The 19,377-nt window shown below is 38.8% G+C and overlaps 1 protein-coding gene across 1 annotated transcript in view; it reads right to left on the bottom strand.

Annotated features, from left to right (window-relative positions):
* LOC122815150 (probable E3 ubiquitin-protein ligase HERC1) overlaps window positions 1-19,377 on the bottom strand; it is a 5,886,073-nt gene that overhangs the window by 2,682,726 nt on the left and 3,183,970 nt on the right. The window lies entirely within an intron of this gene.

Consider the following 19,377-nt stretch of genomic DNA (forward strand, 5'->3'; position numbering starts at 1 on the left):
ACATGGGCAGGGGGAATTTTTGCCAGTACACTGTTGAAAGTACATTTCTGAATGGATATAATTTACAAATAGAAGTGTCATGCTGGTCAAGCCTGTCCCAGGTATGCTGGTGGCTCCTTTTACATGCTGTCAGTTTTTAAGGCAAGAAGAATAAAAATGGTAAACTAATAGCCCTACGTATGAGAAATCAATAATATTATGTAACCTGAATACACAATGTATCTATGGACCTATGTGTAAATGTAAAAACATAAGACCAAGAATGATTAATCATGCAAAAACTAAAAAGAATGATCAAGTCAAAAGCTGAAACTGCCAAAATTAATACAATGCAAACAGAAATACTTACTTAAAATAAGATTTACAGTGACTAGATACAATACACCAAACAAATATTGTGGACTTCAGAAGGTGTCAGGAAACACATAGAGGAGAAGGCCAAGAGCATGACATTTCTGGGAATACACATCTCAGAGGACTTGCCTGGGCAGAGCACACCAATTACACTGTCAGAAAAGCTCAGCAACAGTTGCACTTCTTAAGGTAACTGAGAAAAGCAAACTTGTCGAAGTCCATCGTCCAAGCATTACACAGGGGCACCATCAAAAACATGCTATAAGCAATAACATCATAGTCTGGTATGGAAACTGTAATGCCTCCGACTGCATGTCTCTGAGGCGAGTTGTAAGGGCAGTGGAGAAAATCATTCTTCACTTACACCCTTGGGAGACTTAGACGAGACTCGCTGCATAGGAAGAGCCAAAAAGAACCAATGACCTTACTCATCCTGCAAATGGCATGTTCTCCCACCTCTCCTCGGTTAGAAGATACAGAAGCACTGCAAGTCTTCCAGGATGAACAACAGTTTTTCCCCCTTATCCATTAGACTGTTGAACTCTGTCAACAGGCAAACCAGAAGAAAGTCAGTTCCTTCATCCCCCCAATCACCTAGGCATTGTATTTAGCTGTATGCAATATCTGTATGTTGTTCTATCTATTTCTATTTATATGTTATGTTTTTGTGATGTCAAAAGTACTTTTTTTTTTACTAAAATATTTTGTGTATGTATGTCCTTCCACTGGGAATGAATCAACACAATTTCATTCAGGTACACTGTGGTACAGATTTGAATGACAAAAGTTTACTTTGACTTTGACATGGGATCCATCACTTTGGTCTTCTGCTGTTTTGTCAACATAATTTGGTTTACGAAACAGCTGATCAACAGTTGGACAAGATCAGTACAATATATGCCCTTTTTACTTAAACTCCATTGCCAGTAGTCCACTTGAAAATGTTTCCATTGTATTTATTATAATTAAGGAAAGATTTCTCCTTAGAAAACTTTGCGACATAGTTTTCAAAAGCTGTAAAATCAGTTCTTTGGTTTTGCTGACATTCTACTCTAAGTTGTTGCTATCGCACCATCCTATCAGTTGCACCACCTCACTTCTCTAGGCTATTTCCTCTCCATTCTTGACTAGACCTATGATCGTATTATCAGCTGCAAATTTGATGATTTTATTGGACTCCTATCTGGCCACATAGTCTTGTGTTAGCAAGGTGAATAATAAAGGACTCGAAACACATCCCCTGTGGTACCCCCATGTTCAGAGTTATGCTTCCAGAACTGTTGTGCCCCACACAAACCTTTTTTTCTGCCATATAGATAGATACACACACACACACACACACACACACACACATACGCATGCACGCACACACACACGTGTGTGTGTGTGTGTGTGTGTGTGTGTGCGCGCGTGTGTGTAGTGGAAAATTAATGCAGCAGATAGAATTCCTTTGCATAAAACAGTTCTATTCATACAGCAGAACTTAAGGCTGGATCTTTCAAAATAAAATTAACACCTAAAGTCTACAAAAGAAAGCACATTGCAGTATCATTTGCAAATTTACGTCCTCAACACAACTTAAAAGAAAGACTATGGTACTAGTCTTCTCCATGCAAACATGTTTTAGGTCTCTTCCTCTAGAAAACTCTATCTATGGTAAACATTTCTTATCCTGACCCACTGCTCTTGGCCTCCAATCCACTTCTCTAAGGGAGATAAGTGCTCGCTTAACTTTCTCAGATTTCTCTCTCTCTCTCTGACTTCAGCTGCTCAGCTCCTACTCTCATGCGTATGACTCATTTTAATTTCACTTAAAGGAAACTCTTTTATACAATAAGTATATAACTAACACCAGTACAATTTCCATAAGTAAGAGTTATCAAAACACTCTACTGGTGAAATCAACTATGCTATGTTGCATATGAATCCTCCTAACATTAAATTATCTGTTTCAGCCCCTTAGGACAGTTTGTAAACACAATGAGGCAAACCATCTGCATTGTTATTGCTGAAACCAGACATCTGTTGCACTTTAAATTTGAATGGCTACAACAACTTCTATTTGCATAACTTCATATCACCCTCTATTTTGGTGGAGCCATTGCAGGGTAGCATGATCAAGTATGAGGATACCTACCTAGCAGGCAATACCCTCAATGACTCAAGACACTACTTAAAAGCTAAGCACCCTTGTTCAATATCAAAACTGTATTTACCTTACAGACACAAGCTGCAGGGTTTGATTCTCACATGGGTTAATTGGCTAGGCTTAAAATGGCCCACAAGGGTAGTTAGCCTAGCACTAATCTATGAACCTATAAAAATATTGTCCAGGTCAGCTTCCTATTTATATAAAAAATAATATTCGTCTCCATCAATCCTCTGGAACAATACCGAGCCCAAGACATCATCAGACATATCTGTACATGCTATGAAGTATCTGGTAAAATGACAGAATCCCAGCATGGGTAAAGAGTACAGAATATCCTTCATTTGCTGGAAAGCAGTTTTTGTGATTCACCTAACCTTCATGGGCATCCCACCCCTAGTCAAATGGGTAAAAAAAATAAAAACATGCAATTGTCACAAACAGTAGCGTAAATTTTCTATAACATCAAGTCAGGCCCAAACAGGCTGCAAACTCTTCTTTCTTGTGTGGCACATGCCATTTCTTTACTTCCTCTATTTTTTCCTTCTGGAGTTGATGATACCCCTTCCTAATACACAGCCAGGGTATTTAATCTCTCTCTTAGCAATTTTACCTTTAGGAGTGTTTATAGTTTATTCTGACTGCTTTAGGGAGTTTAATACAACCTGCACATTGGGTAGGTGAAAGTGTAATCATACATTCTGAAGACTGGAATTATCTAAATATGCAGTGACATAGGGAATGTGAGGTATAATGATCTTGTCCCATGAGTTGCTGGAAAGTGGCTTGGTCACCATGAAGGTCAACAAGGAGAACCTTGTACTGAGGTAGAAAAGGAAGTTTTCTCTTCATCTTCCTCATAAAGGGAATCTGCCAGTAGCCCTTAAGTCATTCAAAACCTAGCTGTCATTAATTGACTAGCTTGTTTATCACAAGCATAGAAAAAGTACTGAACATATCAAGTGCAGTTGTGTAAGTAAACTTACCCTCACAGTAGATGTTCGAATGATTACTGCTGTAGCAGTCTTAGCTACAATGGTTATATCCTGCAAGGATATAACAGCCAGTCAGCTTCCAAAGTTTCAAGGAACATTCCATGTCTCCAAAATGCAGGTATGGAGTATCCTTTCTCAGTCAACTTTAGGTTCAAGAAAGAAGTCAGAGAGATGGATAGTTTGGCATTAAAGTAAACTCAGCTACCACTTTAGGTATAAAAGAAGGATCTGTTTTCAAAGAAACCCTGTCCCTGTGGAAAATGAGATAAGGTTGACACACTGCAAGAGCTTCCAACTCAGACATTCGTGTAGAGGTCAGAGCAATCAGTCAGTTTTCCATGTTAAGTACCTCAAGTCAGGCAGATTAGCTGGTTCAAGTGAAACAAGTGTTAGCATCTAACATAAAGTTAAGATCCAAAGGCAGGGCCACCATTTTTCTTGGAGGCCTCTTATGCAAACCCCCTTTCAAAAGCATTTTATCCTGAGAATGCATTGAAAGGGGAGGATCCATGAGCAGACATGCTGAAATGGCCAACAAATTAACTTTGATGGAGAAGTAAGAAAGGCCATAGAATAGTAATTCACACAAGTATTGTAAAACTAGAGAAATACTAGCTCTGAATGGGTGCTGGTTATGTTGCTGTCACCAACAAGAAAACCTTTTCCATTTGCAAGTACATGTTTTTCTATTAGCAGGCTTTCTTACCTCCATTAGTATTTGCTACACATCCTCAGCAAACAGGGGCCTAAAGGGAATTATGACATTATCATCCAGGTAGTCAGCTGAAGTGGATTGGGGTTGGGATGTATCAAATACCCCCTGATGCTATTGGAGTAGATACACTCTGTTAAGAAGCTTGTAGTAATTGCCCTTGGCCATTTCCAAAAGAAGGGAGAACCACTGTTGCCTAGGTCAGAAGGGAGTCACCACAATTATCATGGGAGGATTCCTTCTGAATCTTTAGAAGTACCCTGGATATCAATGAGAAGAGTGGAAAGAATGGAAAAGATACAAGAACATCTCTGTCCAAAGAAAAGGCACCTGTCTTCCAGGCCTTCTTCAATGGAGTCCTGGAGAAGAATCTTGCCAGCTGACTGTTCAGACAGGAGGTAAAGACATCTACTTGAGGAAATAGCACAGATGGATTGAATCTTTCAAGATCCCCTAATCTAGTTTCCATTTATGAAGGACTGCCCTTATCCTGCTCAGCTTGTCTACCACATAATTTTGCTATGACAGAATGTGGCATGCTTGTATAGTGAAAATGTACTGTGAAGCTATACCCCAAGATAACATGCCTAGTCAGCAAAGAGGGTACGACCCATTTTCCCCCTTGCTTGATGATGTACCACACGACAGTGGTATTGTCTGTAACAACCTGAAGAGGTCCAGTGGATCAAAGATGATCAGAAAGTTGAGTGCCTTGATGAGGGCGAGCATTTCTTTTATATTTCTGAGCTTGAGTCTGTCCCTTGTGCCCCACACACCCTGCATTTTTATCCCTCTTGAAAGTGCTCCTCAACCAAAGTATGAGGTATCTGTGGTTACTGACTGCTTTGGAGCAGGGAGGGAGAAGGTGAGGTATGGGTTCAGGGTAATTTGCTGTCTCCACCAAGTGATTTCTCTTCTGACAAACCCGAGCACCAGGACTGAAAAGATAAAGGACGTTAGAGCTGGGACCAAAAAGACCTCAGATACCACTGTGTATTTCTCATGTGGAGTCTTGCCATGGGTATCATGAGAATCATAGATGCTTTGAGAACCAAACCTCTGAGGTATTCCCTTGCAATGACCAAAGTCTGAGTGAAAAACCTTAGAAATAGATCTAGATTTTTTTCTGCTGTGGAAGAAAAGCTCTTTGAACATGGGTATCTAGCAGACACCCCAGGAACACAATCCTGTGTATAGGAATCAAAAAAGACTTTTGAGTGCTCTTTTGAAATCCCAGCTTGTGTAACAGATCTCTCACACAAGTGACAGTCATGACACTTTGAAATAGACTCTAGAAATAAATTATATTAATATTAGTCTGATTATAGTCTAATACATATATATATATATATATATATATATATATATATATATATATATATATATATAGTCTATACATAATATTGATATGTTAACTACCTAAATAGTTCCTACTGTATATCACTATCTATATTATGCGCTATGAAATGTTTTTGATTACTTGGAGCTTTTCTCCCCGGGCCTCCGCTGAAAACGGACTTGTATCCAGTCGGACTTTCCCGGTTAACAAATGTAAAATAAATAAAAAAAAATAAATAAAGCATGTCATCTAAATATGGCACAATATGGATACCCTGTAGCCTGCAATAAGCTACAACTGGAGCTAAGAACTTTCTAAACACTCTTGGTGCAGTGGATAGTCCAAAGGGTAAGGCAGAGAATTGATAATGTAATCCTGACACACAAAACTTTAAGAAATGCCTGAAGTCTGGATGAACAGGGATATGATGATAATCATCTTTAAATCTAGTGTTAACAGGAAACTTATATGAGGAAGAAGAGGTAACAGGTTATGAAGTGACATCATTTTCAACTTAGGCACTATCACAAACAGGTTTAAGAAAGAAATATCTAGAAGTGGTCTCCATGCATTTTCTTTCTTTGGCCCTAAAAACATCCTTGAATAAAAACCTTTCCAAAACAGGTAGGCGGAACTGGTTCTATCACTCCCTGGGACAGCATAAGTTGAAAGATAGGGGGAAACAAAGAAGTCTTGTCTGGTGAAAGAGGAATTACCCTCCACCATCAGAAAGGAGGGCTTTCCTCCCACTGACATCTGTATCCTTGATGAATGACCTTCACACCCATTTATTAAAACTATCTGTTGCCAAAGAGAAAAAAGGAGACTCAGACTTTCTGGAAGGAAAAAGGGACTGCCAAGGTATGTGTGTGTGTGTGTGTGGGGGGGGGGGGGCAAGGTCCCTTAAACAGTCATTCTGACTTGTTTTTTTTTTTGGGGGGGGTTACTGAATTCTTTTTGGAACCCCCCCCACCCCACCATTTTTTCTTAAATGTCTGTTTACCTGCATTTTATTCAGAATGTTTAACTTGTTTTTCACCAAAACTGGATGAAGGATTAGAGAATCCCTTAGAAAATTTGGAAAAGTAGAACTGAAAAATCCAAGAGATTCCCTTTATCAACTTACCCATTTATCACACAAATTGATAACCTTTGCATTAGAGGAACGAAAAACTAAATTTCCACCCAAAGGAGAAAATTTCATTTTTCACATTATCTGGGAGGTTCTGAAAATTTATCCAGGCAAATCTCCTCAAAACACTCCCAGTGGCCAGAGCCCTGGAAGAAGTATCAACTGAGTCCTAAACCTACATTAGACAATAAGTTGTTGCTTGTATAATGAAAGAAACTAAATTATTTAAAGAGATTTTTCCTCGAAAGAACAAACTGCTCAAAAACATTCCTCAGAATTTCACAATTAATCAGAATACACAAACAATTCAAAATTCTGAAAATAAAAGTTGTAGAAGCAAACACTTTTTCCCTACAGTTACGAATAATCTTACCATCCTTGTCAAAAAGAACAGGATTAAAATTAACCAAATATTTTGGAGCAGTGAGGTTAACTAAAACTATACCTGCTGGGTCAGGTTTGGAAGGGTGTATATGACACTGAGGAACATTATATATTCTATCTACATTTTTAGGGGCAGCAGGCTGACCATCAGGAAAACTGCAGGCAGTGACACACACACACACACCCTCTCCAAAGTTGACACAACCGGGGAAATGGGTGAGGGTTCTGGAAATTCCTTCTGTAACAGATCTTAATATTTTCTGAGGGACTACAACACCTCAGTGTTCTCCAGTTGAAAACAATGGCACATTCTGGAAATAGTCTCACAGAAAGTCAACATACCCATAGGGAGAATCAGAAATGAAAATGATCTCAGAGTCTGAAGCAGAAAATTGAAGAGAAAACCCTGTATCTCTCCATTCATCTTCCTTTCCAGATTCAGACTCTTGAATTTCTTCAGAAAAAGATGCATCCCTCTTTCTTTTACCTGAAACCACCTTACATGAAGAATTGCCTGAATTAAATCCTGAAACAGTCCTAGTAAGCTACTCCAGTGTTAGGAAATTTGTGAAAGAGTAGATGCATATTTAGTTTTCTTTTTGTGACAGGAAAAATGGGGCAAACAGTGTTATTAATGGCAACAGCGGCAGCAGTAGCAGCTTCTGTAGGAATGGGTGACCTTAATTACCCAATTATTAAATGGAAATCAAATATGACATCAAAGGTACAAGCACAGAGATTCCTGGATTTTGTAAACACAAACTCCCTGGACTAGATTATCAATACACCAAGCAAGGGTGCAAACATACTGGATATGGTCCTCACAAATATGGGAGTGTGCTGCACACACCCTAGTGCAATGTCTTCTCTATTAAGATCAGACAACAAAATGGTCTCCTCTAAAGTAAAACTAAAACCTGGAACCTGAGCTTAACCTGGAATATTCAGAAAGTACTCTAAGGCTAACTTTCTACTATTAAGTGATAACCTGGCAAAATTTCAAGCCCCCATAAACCCTGAGCACACTGCTACATACATGGAACTGTTCCCAGAAATTCTACAAGCATGTTAATAACTGCATAGACAAAGATGTACCAGTCAAGAAAAAGTACTGAACTAACTTATAAAACGTGCTACTGTAGTGGAACCACAACATTAACAGGCTGTACAACAGAAGGAAAAAAGTAATGGCAAAAATTAGGAGGTGTAGCACCCACCAGGATAAAAACACACTCAAACTAAACAAGCAACACAGAGGACAAATAAAGACTACCAGAGCCACATTTGAGATAAATTTGGCCTCCTAGGCCAAGGGCAACCACAAATCATTATTTAGCAACCTCAAAGTCAATACAAATTTATGTGCAGAGCTCATTATAAATGTAGCCACCTATACTGAGCTAGAAGATACAGAAAACCTACTGGCCAACAAATACAGCTCCAATTTTACCCTTCACTCCTCTTCAACCTTCCCTCAGGAAATACCATCAAATATAACTCTGCCTACTATCACTAGGGAACACTTCCTGAACACACTGTCAAAGGCCAAGAACACTGCATCAATGGGCTCAAACAATATACCAGGATGCCTTTTAAATAGCATGAAACATGACCTATTAAGCCCTCTGGAATTGCTATTTAACTGTAGCTTCCAAACAGACTTCGTGCCTCACAAATGAAGAGCAACAGCAGCAATCCCTCTGTACAAGTGTGGGCCATTTACAGACCATGGAAACTGAAGAACCTAGGTCTCACTATACTCATTCTCATATGCAAACCCATGGAAAGAATTATCACATAAATGATTAATAATGACATAGGAAACATCCAGACACTAGACCCAACCGAATTTGGTTTTCTCAAGGGCAGGTCATGCCTACTCAACCTGATGGACTTCTTTCAAAAGGTCACAAAAGCAATGGATGAGGGCAAAACGGTTCACACTGCTTCTCTTGACCTGGCCAGGTCATTTGACACAATACCCCACTTGGGCATTGTTAACAAACTCAAGATCTTAGGTACAAACCCTCCAGCTTCCAAAACTTTAAAGCTTAAAAGCACCTTCCACATGTCCAAACTGTTAGTCAGCTGGTGTTGAGCTGAGTAAAAAAACAGGTTTGGGCTCCAAGCCCTTCAAAACCTTCTTAGGTTTATAGGTGTTTACCAGGCTAATGACCACAAGGGCCTTTTTAAGCCTATCCATGCATTGCAAATCTCTTACTAGTTCTCTTACCCCTGGCTCACAAACAGGACCCAGGAAGTCAGACTTGGGGAATCCACCTCTACAAGGAGGCCAGTCAAAAGCACAGTCCCTCAGGTATTGGTCCTAGGACTGTACGTTTTTGACATTTACTTCTCTAAAGCCAAGACCAACATCAATGGCCACTGTCTAAATTTGCACGATTGCAAATTAGGAGCAGTCATAAAATCCCCCCCAGCACAAATGTTCTCCAAGAAGGGCCGACACAAATTACTGGTGTAACAGCCATGGTCTAAAACAAAATGCCAAGAAATGCATAGGGAAGTTATACACCCCTGGATTAACAACTCACAGCAAAGAGCTGACCCTGTAGTCAGGAACCTGGGGACACACATACACAGACAGTAATCCAGCCTTTGACCATCACATGTCTACAGCAATAAGAAAATCATTCTATATTGCGCAGGTTATGGCATCTAGGTCCAAGGAAGTCAATGTTTCACTCTATTTGGCATTCATCAGACGTATCATTGAGTACAATGCCCCTTTTGGTATGTACCTCACCAGGGACAACCAACAATTGGAATGTCTACAGAGGTTCCTCACTAAAAGAATAAAGAATGTAAGTAACATGTCTTATGCAGACTTTCTGAAGGCACTATCCCTGTATTCTGTCTCCTACATGCTGTTGAGTGGAGATCTATGCCTGGCATACAAAGCATCATCAGAGCCCACCCTGATGAACCTCCTTTATATCCACAAAACAAACAGCGACAGAATTACCTGTTCTTAAGACTTGCACCTTACCTGTGATATAAACAGGACCTGCCAGAAAGACAGGTATGTAGCCTAGAGACTACCTCTTTTCTGGAACTGGCTCCCCATCCATGTGAAGAAGAGTTCCTCCCTAACCCAATTCAAATGCAATTTGGACAACTGGATGGGGAACAGGAAATTCATCCCTGGTTTGGCACCTATGTCTCGAATTCACACAGGTGGCCTGTAAATGGTTCATCTCCCAGGCCCCTGCTTACACTTATCATGGGTATGAGAACTTGTCAGACATTTGCGATGCACATATAGGTTTAAAAAGGCCCTTGTCGTCATTAGCCTGGTAAACAGCTATGTACTTAGGAAAGTTCTGAATGGCGTGGTCCCCAAACCGGTCTTTTTACTCAGTTCAGACTATCTAACAGTTTGGGCACATGGAATATGCCCCAAAGCTTTGGAAGCTGGATGGCTGTTGCATCCTTGCTAAGATTTAACCCATATAGCTTAAGGCTAACATAGCAGTGATCAAATAGGTTAAGCATATACAGTTTAATTTCCTAAAGTCACTGCAGAACCTAATGGCTTCATCAGCTTTTGGAAACAAAACTCTATGGTTATTCCCATTTGCTTGTGGACCTTTCAATGCCCCCTAGAAGGAGCACAGTTCTTTTACTTGGAAATTAAGGATACTGTAGGATTTCAGGTTAACCCTTTCCCTTGGGTTGGTTTCAATATGTTTAAGTCTTCCCAAAGATTTCAGAGAATGTTTCTTTATTACACAACTGAATTTCTTATATATCCTATTCTTTTTAAGTTTTGATAGTCTGTTCTCCATTTGAACCTTATGTCTAACCTTTTCAGGATCCCTAGCTTCAGCTGCCAAACTTAACATGGCTGCCTGTACCTCCTTCCATAGCTTCAACATGCTGACACGAATGATATATATATATATATATATATATATATATATATATATATATATATATATATATATATATATATATATTTTTTTTTAAGAATGCCTCTTCCCTATCTGTCTGACTTTATAATTTACATCACTTAGCTTCTCTGTGACTTTGAATGGTCTCTGACACTTTGAAAGAACTTGTCATCCTCAAAGGGGACTAAGAATAATACTTGCACCCCAACCTGAAACTCTGAACTTCTTGCATTCCTACTGTACATACAGTCTTTCTATATGCTCTCCCACTGTGTGTATTACCACCTTTAATGTAGCTCATACACCAGTATAATGTTCTAATAGAATTCTGAATGCAGTCATTTCTTCTTCCTACATGTCATTGGTGATGTCTAATAACCCCTGGGGAAATCAAAATACAGAAGTTCAAAAGGACTACACCCATTAACACTAGAGGTACTGTTCTAGCAGCAAACAGCAGGTAAGGCAGGAAATTATCCCAGTCTTTCCCACCCTCCTCAATGACTCTCCTTAACACGGACTTTACAGTCCTACTGAAATGCTTATCTAGTCTGTCAGTCTGGGGTGATATACAGAGGATTTAAGTTATCTCACTTTAAAATAATGGCATAGGTGATGAATTATGTTTAAAAGGGTAACCCGGACACCAAGTGTTTACTTTGGTATCCCCAATCTGGAGAATGACAGGACCACCTCCTTTGCCATAGCTTTGGCATTTTAGTGAGTCGACTTCTGAATACTTAGTAAATGAATCTAGGATTACCATTATATAGTGGGATCTATTAGTAAAGCAGATTATTTGTCCAACAATATCCATCACAATCTGCTCAAAAGATACCTCTGCTATGGGCATGGGAACTATGGGATATTTGAAGTCAATATATGGAGCTGTTTTCTGGCACTCAGGGCATCCTGTACAAACATTTTTAATTTCTAAAACCCTTACCTTGGTTTTGTCCACATGTAGGTGCTCCCCCCAGAAAACACACACAGACACACACACACACACACACACACACACACACACAAAGCAAATGCCTGCACACTAATGTCTTTATTTACCCTATACAGCAATTAATTTGTATTTAAAAGTAGGGACAGGAACTAATGATGTCTATAGTAGTTTCCCATCCCATATCATGGTTATATTCTCTGTCTCTGCTCACAATTTTATCCTCCTAATGGGCATTTTTAAAGGTTAAGCAACCTACCTAAAGGTCAACTAAATCAGGGGTTTCTTCCCAAGTAGTTTTGTATAATGCACAATGTCAGCTTTTTGTAGGACACAGGGTCCTCACTCTTCACCTGTGTGCAGAGATGCTGGGGTTGGGTCCTCACAGTTTTAGTGCTCCATTCTCCTCCTATGAAAGGTAGTTCATATCAATACTCATTATAATTAACAATTGCTCCCCCTCCTCCTTAGAGGCCTCATAGCTTTACTCTGTTAAAGACTTGGTGTAACCAATTTCTCTGTCTCGCTAGGCTAGTCATGAGGATACAAACTGTCATGATGCAAGATTCTTTATATTACCATAACAGAACTTTAAGACTTTTGTGTTGGACTACTATATGCTCATACACACACACACACACACACACACACACACACACACACACACACACACACACTTTAATCACAGCCAGTAATGACTGCTTAACTTTGTTAATCACTAATATTTCTAGTATTTTTTTTTTGTTATTATGACCTCCTGGATCTAAATACAAAGACAGCATATACTTTAACCCAGACAGCTAGAGTCTGACTGGTTTTTTGAAAGAAAAAAAAAAAAAAACACTCATGAAGTTTATGAGCTTTAGTCTTCATTGTGGCTTCAGCTCAAGATTGCAAGCATTTCTTTACATTCTCGTAGTCCCTGTAGTCTGTAATGCCTGGAGGAGATCCCCTATGAACTGTGTGCAGAAAACATGCAAGTCTAGTAGGCTCAGTCCTGTCCTTCCTGACCGATGATCCAGTCAAAGGTGACTATATAAGCCTACAAATTGTTCACCTGGGTAAGCAGCTTAGTGGTAGCATGTCTCTTAGTGCCATTATGGACACAGTAGCCACTACCATTCCTTTAGAAATGCCAGCAATTGCTTGGAGGAGAGCTACATGGTAGTCATCTTTTTTTTTTAATTTCATTTAAGACAAAGGCACATCTACATTAAAAGAAAGGAAAACGAACCACATTAACATTTTTCCATTTACAGACAGTATACATTACACTTTGTTTCTTTATAACAACTGCCTTTCAGTCCAATATTACACAAATCACTAAATTCTTGCCTTCTCTTAAAATTCATATCTCCTGAACACTATTCTGAGTATACTGTTCCCACAAATTCCATTTATTTCTATCTAATTTGCTCCTTCACTTTTCTAAAGATCCCACTTCCAGTTCTTTTACCTCTTTTACAATATTCAATAACTTCTGATACAGTTGGTTTGGATTTTGATTTTTACAACTGATTGCTTTTTTGGCAGCCAACAGAATAGTTACAGCCATTTGTTTTCACAATACTTCTGCCAGAGTACTCCTTAGGGATTTTTTTAGATCTGCCAGCTCATTACAGTCCAAAAAATTTTTTCCAATTACCTTTTTCTTCCCCATCACACCACCAACATTTGACATCTACCCAAGGAAAAAAGCTTTGAAGTCTACTTTGGGCATAAAAATATCTATGCAAAAACTTCCAAGCAAAACTTCTAAACCTACTGGCCAGTGTTGAATACTTGGCAGCCATACATATGTCGTCCCATGGTTCCCTTGTAAATGTTTTGTCCAACCTCTCTTCCAAGTCTTTTCTAAACTCCTCTGATTAATTCTTACAGTTACCATGCAATATTTTATATGCCCTACTAATTAACTGCTTTTTTAACAGCAACTTCTGTATTAGATTTCACGCTCAATTCTACCATACCAGATCTTTCACTTAGGATCCCCTTCTGTCCTTTTTTCTTTGCCTATACTCTGATATCAATTCATGATGGGGAAGCCAGTCTTTACCTGCAGTCTAAACAGCTTATTGGCCTTATTCCATTTGATTACCTTTCCCTCTCTGGTTATTTACTCTCAATACCTTGGTTTCTTTCCCAATTTTCCTTCAGTAATTTCCAGCACCCTTTTGCATATTTTCTATACTACTCCTACTTGCAGTCATCCCTACTGGCAAAATCTCATTTCACGTTTTGGCTTAGTTCTTTGAATACTTTCTGCAACTATGTGACTATAATATTCTGTATGGCGGTTATTATTCTCCATAAGGACCTGCATCCCAAATCCCACTCTCTCATTTCTTGAACCCCCCCCCCCCCACTTCTTTCATCATCCCTTTCTACTCTAAATTGCAACCTTCTGCTTGTTATGTATATGAGCCTTAACTATGTAGGTCTAAAATATTCCTTGAAATCAGGTAACTCTAAACCACCTGGTTCTGTCGGAAGACTCAACTTATCCAGTGTACGTTTTGCCACTTTTCCCTTTGCTGGATTCACTTCTTCAGTGAGCTCAGTTTTAACTATTTAATTGTTTTATTAGTTTTAGCTCCTGATTGGTCTCTGTATGTTATGACATTGTTATATAAAGTTCAGTGAAGACGCTGTTTTATTAGGGTCTGAAGCATCTATGATTCCATACTGGAAGCGCTTACCAGTTTGTATATGCATTAAACTTGGATTTATTTTACTTACTGAGTGCTGCTTACTGCCTACTTTACCTTTGGATATTTTGAACTGTGACTACTGTGTTTCCACACACATGCTTTTTTTCTGAACTCAGTTTTGGTTCCTGGCTACTATTGTTGTTTGTCTACTGGTGGAATTTTTGTGTTTTATACTTTGGACGTTTGGTTTTACCAGCAGAGCATGGCTGAAGGATTTTCTGGTAATCCAGCTATAGACAGTGCAAAGAACCATGAGCAGTTAATTAATGCTGAGAAACAACAGGATGCCAAAATTTCTGAATGTTGATACAAACCCCCTGCTGTGCGGTGAGTACTCGTTGAGTGAATCTAATACTGGAAAGGGAAGTAAGGACGTTATTTGCTACTAAACTGAGGACTGTAGAAACTAGCTTGTACAAACTTGAAAATATCAATACCAGAGGCTGAATTTTGAAGGCCGTATACAGCTTAAAGTTACAACAAGGGGTCTCAGGGTCCTTAATATGTCCTCGCATGGCACTCACTACCCTGAATTATTAGCATCTTGGCAGAAAATTCATTTGGAGACTAGTTTTCACTACCTTCAACTGTTGATAGACTTTTTTCTGTCTAAAGAAACTGAACTTTGTGCTGATATCCAACAGCAAGAAAGTGAACTCTATACACTAATGTCACCAGATATGGTTGAAATGGTCATTAATGAGATCATAGACAATGTGAGTTCTTATGCGATGAAGTTGATTAGCAGTAAGAGGAAGAAATTTAACTGTGATTTAAGTGATTTTAGTGATGATCATGTTTTTTCCTGGACAAGAACTGTGACAAGTGTGAAATTCTGCACAGCAGTACCCTCTAATACATCTGAAGGCCGTGATGATATGGCCTTAGCTAAGACAGCACCAAATAGCTCTCCTAAATTAACCATTAAGTTGAGTGATAATACCACTCCCTCCAATGAGACCAGTAACCAGGTGAATATTAACCAAAGAAGGATGACTTCAGCTACGACCAGTACTGTTGAGCAACTGGTAGTTAGACGGAAAACTGCTGTTGCTTTTGTTTGACTTGGCCACAGCCTATCAAAACACGTGTCAGGTGACCGCACAAGTTCACGCAGTTGAGGGAGGGGGAAGTGGAAGAAGAGACACAAAGGAAAGGAGAACAACAGTTTAAAGAGAATGTAGCTCATGAGAGACGAACGCTGATACACATTATATCTATGACGGTACCGTCCTGAAGCAAAAGTGGCCCATTTTCAGTAAAGGTTTATCTTTCATCCCATCTCAAGGTTGCGATATGGTGGATGTTATTTTTTATCTGAAACTGTTTGCCCTAAATATTATGTTGAAGTTACAGTTTGGTGAGACTGCTTCTGACAAGGATGTTGTTTTATTTCGTGAAACTAATACATTTGTTCCTGTCAATAATTTTACATTAGAAGTTTTTTTGAGAAGGTGTGACTATGACATTTATAATGTGTTACAGAAAGGTAAGACTGGCTGCAGGTTTGTTAATTTGTCACCAGAGGAATGGTGTGTTTTACGCTCCCTCATACATGAATGAAGTATTGTGATAAAATCTGGTGACAAGGAGGGCATGGTGTTTGTTTATAAACCATGAATTTTATTATAATAGTTTGAATTCTATGTTGTCCGACAGTGAAACTTATTAATGTATTTTGAGGTTGAGCTGTATAGTTTTATTAGCAGTGTTCTTGATTTGCTTTACCATGCCAAGTTAGAAAAAGTTATTCCTGACAATTTGTACAGGTACCTAAAAGTTTATTTAGCTCTTGTTCCATTACTTCAAGGTCAACCCAAAATTCACAAGAACATGAGCCATCCTCCATTTAGACCTATAGTTGCTGGGCGGGGGATGGCTCACTGAACCTATGTCCATTTATTTAGAGAAAACGTTGAGACTGATGTTGGACATTTATGCTTTTGTGTTAAAAGATACACAGCAATTTATTTTTGATTTGTATGAGTTTTCCAAATATGATGCGTTTCCATCTAGTTACCTTTTGGTAACACTTGATGATGTATCACTGTTTACAGTGATGCCTAATCAGCAAGGTATTTTAATGGCCAAGGATTTTATTGAAATGAGAAGTGATATGGATGCTAGGCAGATTGATGGTTTTGAAGAATAACATTTTTACATTTGACAATAGATATTACCACCCAGAGGCATGGCATAGCTATGAGCACATCTTGTGCCAATAGCTGTGCCAATGCAGCTAGGGCCATATGGGAATGTAGGTTTATAGAGGGTTCAAGATGGTGGGATCATCAAATAAAATTTTACTGACGGCTCGTGGATGACCTTTCCATGGTCTGGACTGGCACTACAGTGGAATTAGATGAATTAATCTGCTCTCTTCATTCCACTATAGACTTTTTGTGGTTCACTGCTACTAAGTCCCATACTGAGATATCCTATTTGGATGTTATGGTGAAGAGGAAGTCTTGTAGTAATAGACTTATTACAAGTCTTTTAAGGAAGGATTGTTACAAACAGTTTTGTCCATCATAGCAGTACACATCCTAACTATGTGTTTGAGAATGTGGTGAAGGGACAAATGTTAACGGCCTCTAGGCTACATGTTAAAGACTAGGATTTTGAACAATTTATCGTGACTTTGAAGGATGATTTTGAGGAGAGGGGGTATAAGGGGACTGAGATAGCTAGGGTATGTGTGACGCCTGCCAGCTTAGGAATGGTGTTGGGAGACCTTATTTCATGACCCCCACCATGCATTGTTCTTTTTCAAGAAGAATATATTTCTCTCGATTTTCAGCCTTGTAATACTGCAGTTACTTCCTGGATGGCAATCTGGTCAAGCTACTGGATGTCTTAATGCATTCACATGGTTCTTGCTTCTTTTTGGGACTTCTTGGCTGCCATTGACTGGAATTGTCTCTAACATCACTGAATGAGATAATTAACATGTGCGATGTGAGGTCAAAGGTCACGGAACATCTGATGTGACTCAGCTTCCTGGAAAAACGGCTTTAGAATGTTGCAATGGAAAATAAAGCCCATGGAGACGTTTTCTTACAATATAAAGGTACAGAATCTTCAAAAACTTCAAAATAATGCTTAGAAATACCAGTGACATCTGTATTACGTTGGAATGAAGGTCTTTTACAGTTTAAATGCATTTTAAATGCTGATAAGAACAGTATACACGTTACTTACATTTCCCTGGTTATTTTGGAGGGATTTCATTAAATGCTTTTAAGAAAGCTCAGTTTGCTCTTCTTTACTTTTTACTTGGTATGCAGATCCCTTGTATTGGAATTGTAGAGAAGCAGGATACTTCATTTGGAACTTTATTTTGTTTCTTATTAAGTATGCACAGAAATGTGATAGACGTTGTCTCTGTTGCTTGATAGATAAGGGTAAGCCCTGTGCAACTGCTATTTTATTGCCTTTCCAAATTATTTGTTTTTTTTAGTTTTGCCAGCTTGTAAAACCATGTTAGCATGAGCGGCATTCAGTAATCTCACATATATTTGCCTTGGGGCATTAAGAGCTTGAGACGTTCTTAATGCTCTATGAAATCTCTCCATTACAAAGTTTTGTACTGCAGCATTTCTGTCCAAGAGTATTTCAAAGACTTCTGTTATTGCAGTATGCAAAGAAGCATGCTCATATAATTTAGGGATGCCCCTAATAAGCACATTATTTCTTCTAGATCTTGGTTCCAGATCTATTATTTTTTTTTGTTGAAGTTCAGACACTGTTTTTTTTCTGTGGTATTAGTAGTACTTCTGATTTCTTCTATGTTGGTTTCCTTTTCTACAGTTTTCTCTTCAGTTTTCTGTAGCCTAGATAATATTTGATCTATAGTACTTCCAAAAGCATTTAGTTTTGTAGAAAAGGATTGTATTTCTTCCTGCCAATGTGTTAGAACTGCTTTGAGTACTTCCATTAAAAAGGACTGTTCAGTCTTCGTTCTGGCAGTCTGCTTCTGTAAATCTGATTGCTGTTTTGCAGTTTTTTGTCTCTTCGTGGAGACTTCTTTTTCTGGTGAAGTTAATTGTGAAAGTCTTGTTTTTGTTGTTTGAGCATCCGTTGAGTCCATATTACTGTATTTATCAAGATTTTTTATTTTCCATGTAGATTACTGTAGTTTATCAGTGAGGCCTGAACTGCTTGCAGATATTCCCCTGTTAGCACATGTAGGTTTGCAGATAAGTATATAAATTCTGTATATTTTACAAAATATTCTGAAAAGATGCTTTGGTATCCAGTATAGTACAGTATTTCTGGATTTTTGATGAGTTAGTAGAGGTGCTGAAGCCCTGATTGGGTTAGATTACAACTTTTTGGCAGGAGCTGTCTGAGAAGTGTGCTTCCGAGCTGGCGGCCATCTTGGAATCCTAGTTCCTACTACTGAATTCATGTCTTCCATATGAAATAGTTTCATATATTTCTTCAGAAATCTACCCTCTTATGTTAGATTTTCCCTTCTGTTTCCCCCAATACATCCTTACTACTGCAAATCAAGTTCCAGTACCCATACATAAGTAATAGTCCTGGTGGAAAGCTGATTATTTCTCCGAAAATATTCTTAAGCATAACAGCAAGTTTTGGTGGAATGCAAATACATTCCAGCATAATCCTCCCTTGCTAATAGCCCATAATCATAGCCGGCCTTAGGCATAGGCCAACTAGGCGGCTGCCTAGGGCGCCGCTCTAGCAGGGGCACTTTTCTAGTATTTATTTGGTA

Source organism: Protopterus annectens, chromosome 1.part1 (genome assembly GCF_019279795.1).
Source record: "Protopterus annectens isolate FY-2018-M chromosome 1.part1, PAN1.0, whole genome shotgun sequence".
In the NCBI taxonomy this organism is placed as follows: Eukaryota; Metazoa; Chordata; order Ceratodontiformes; family Protopteridae; genus Protopterus; species Protopterus annectens.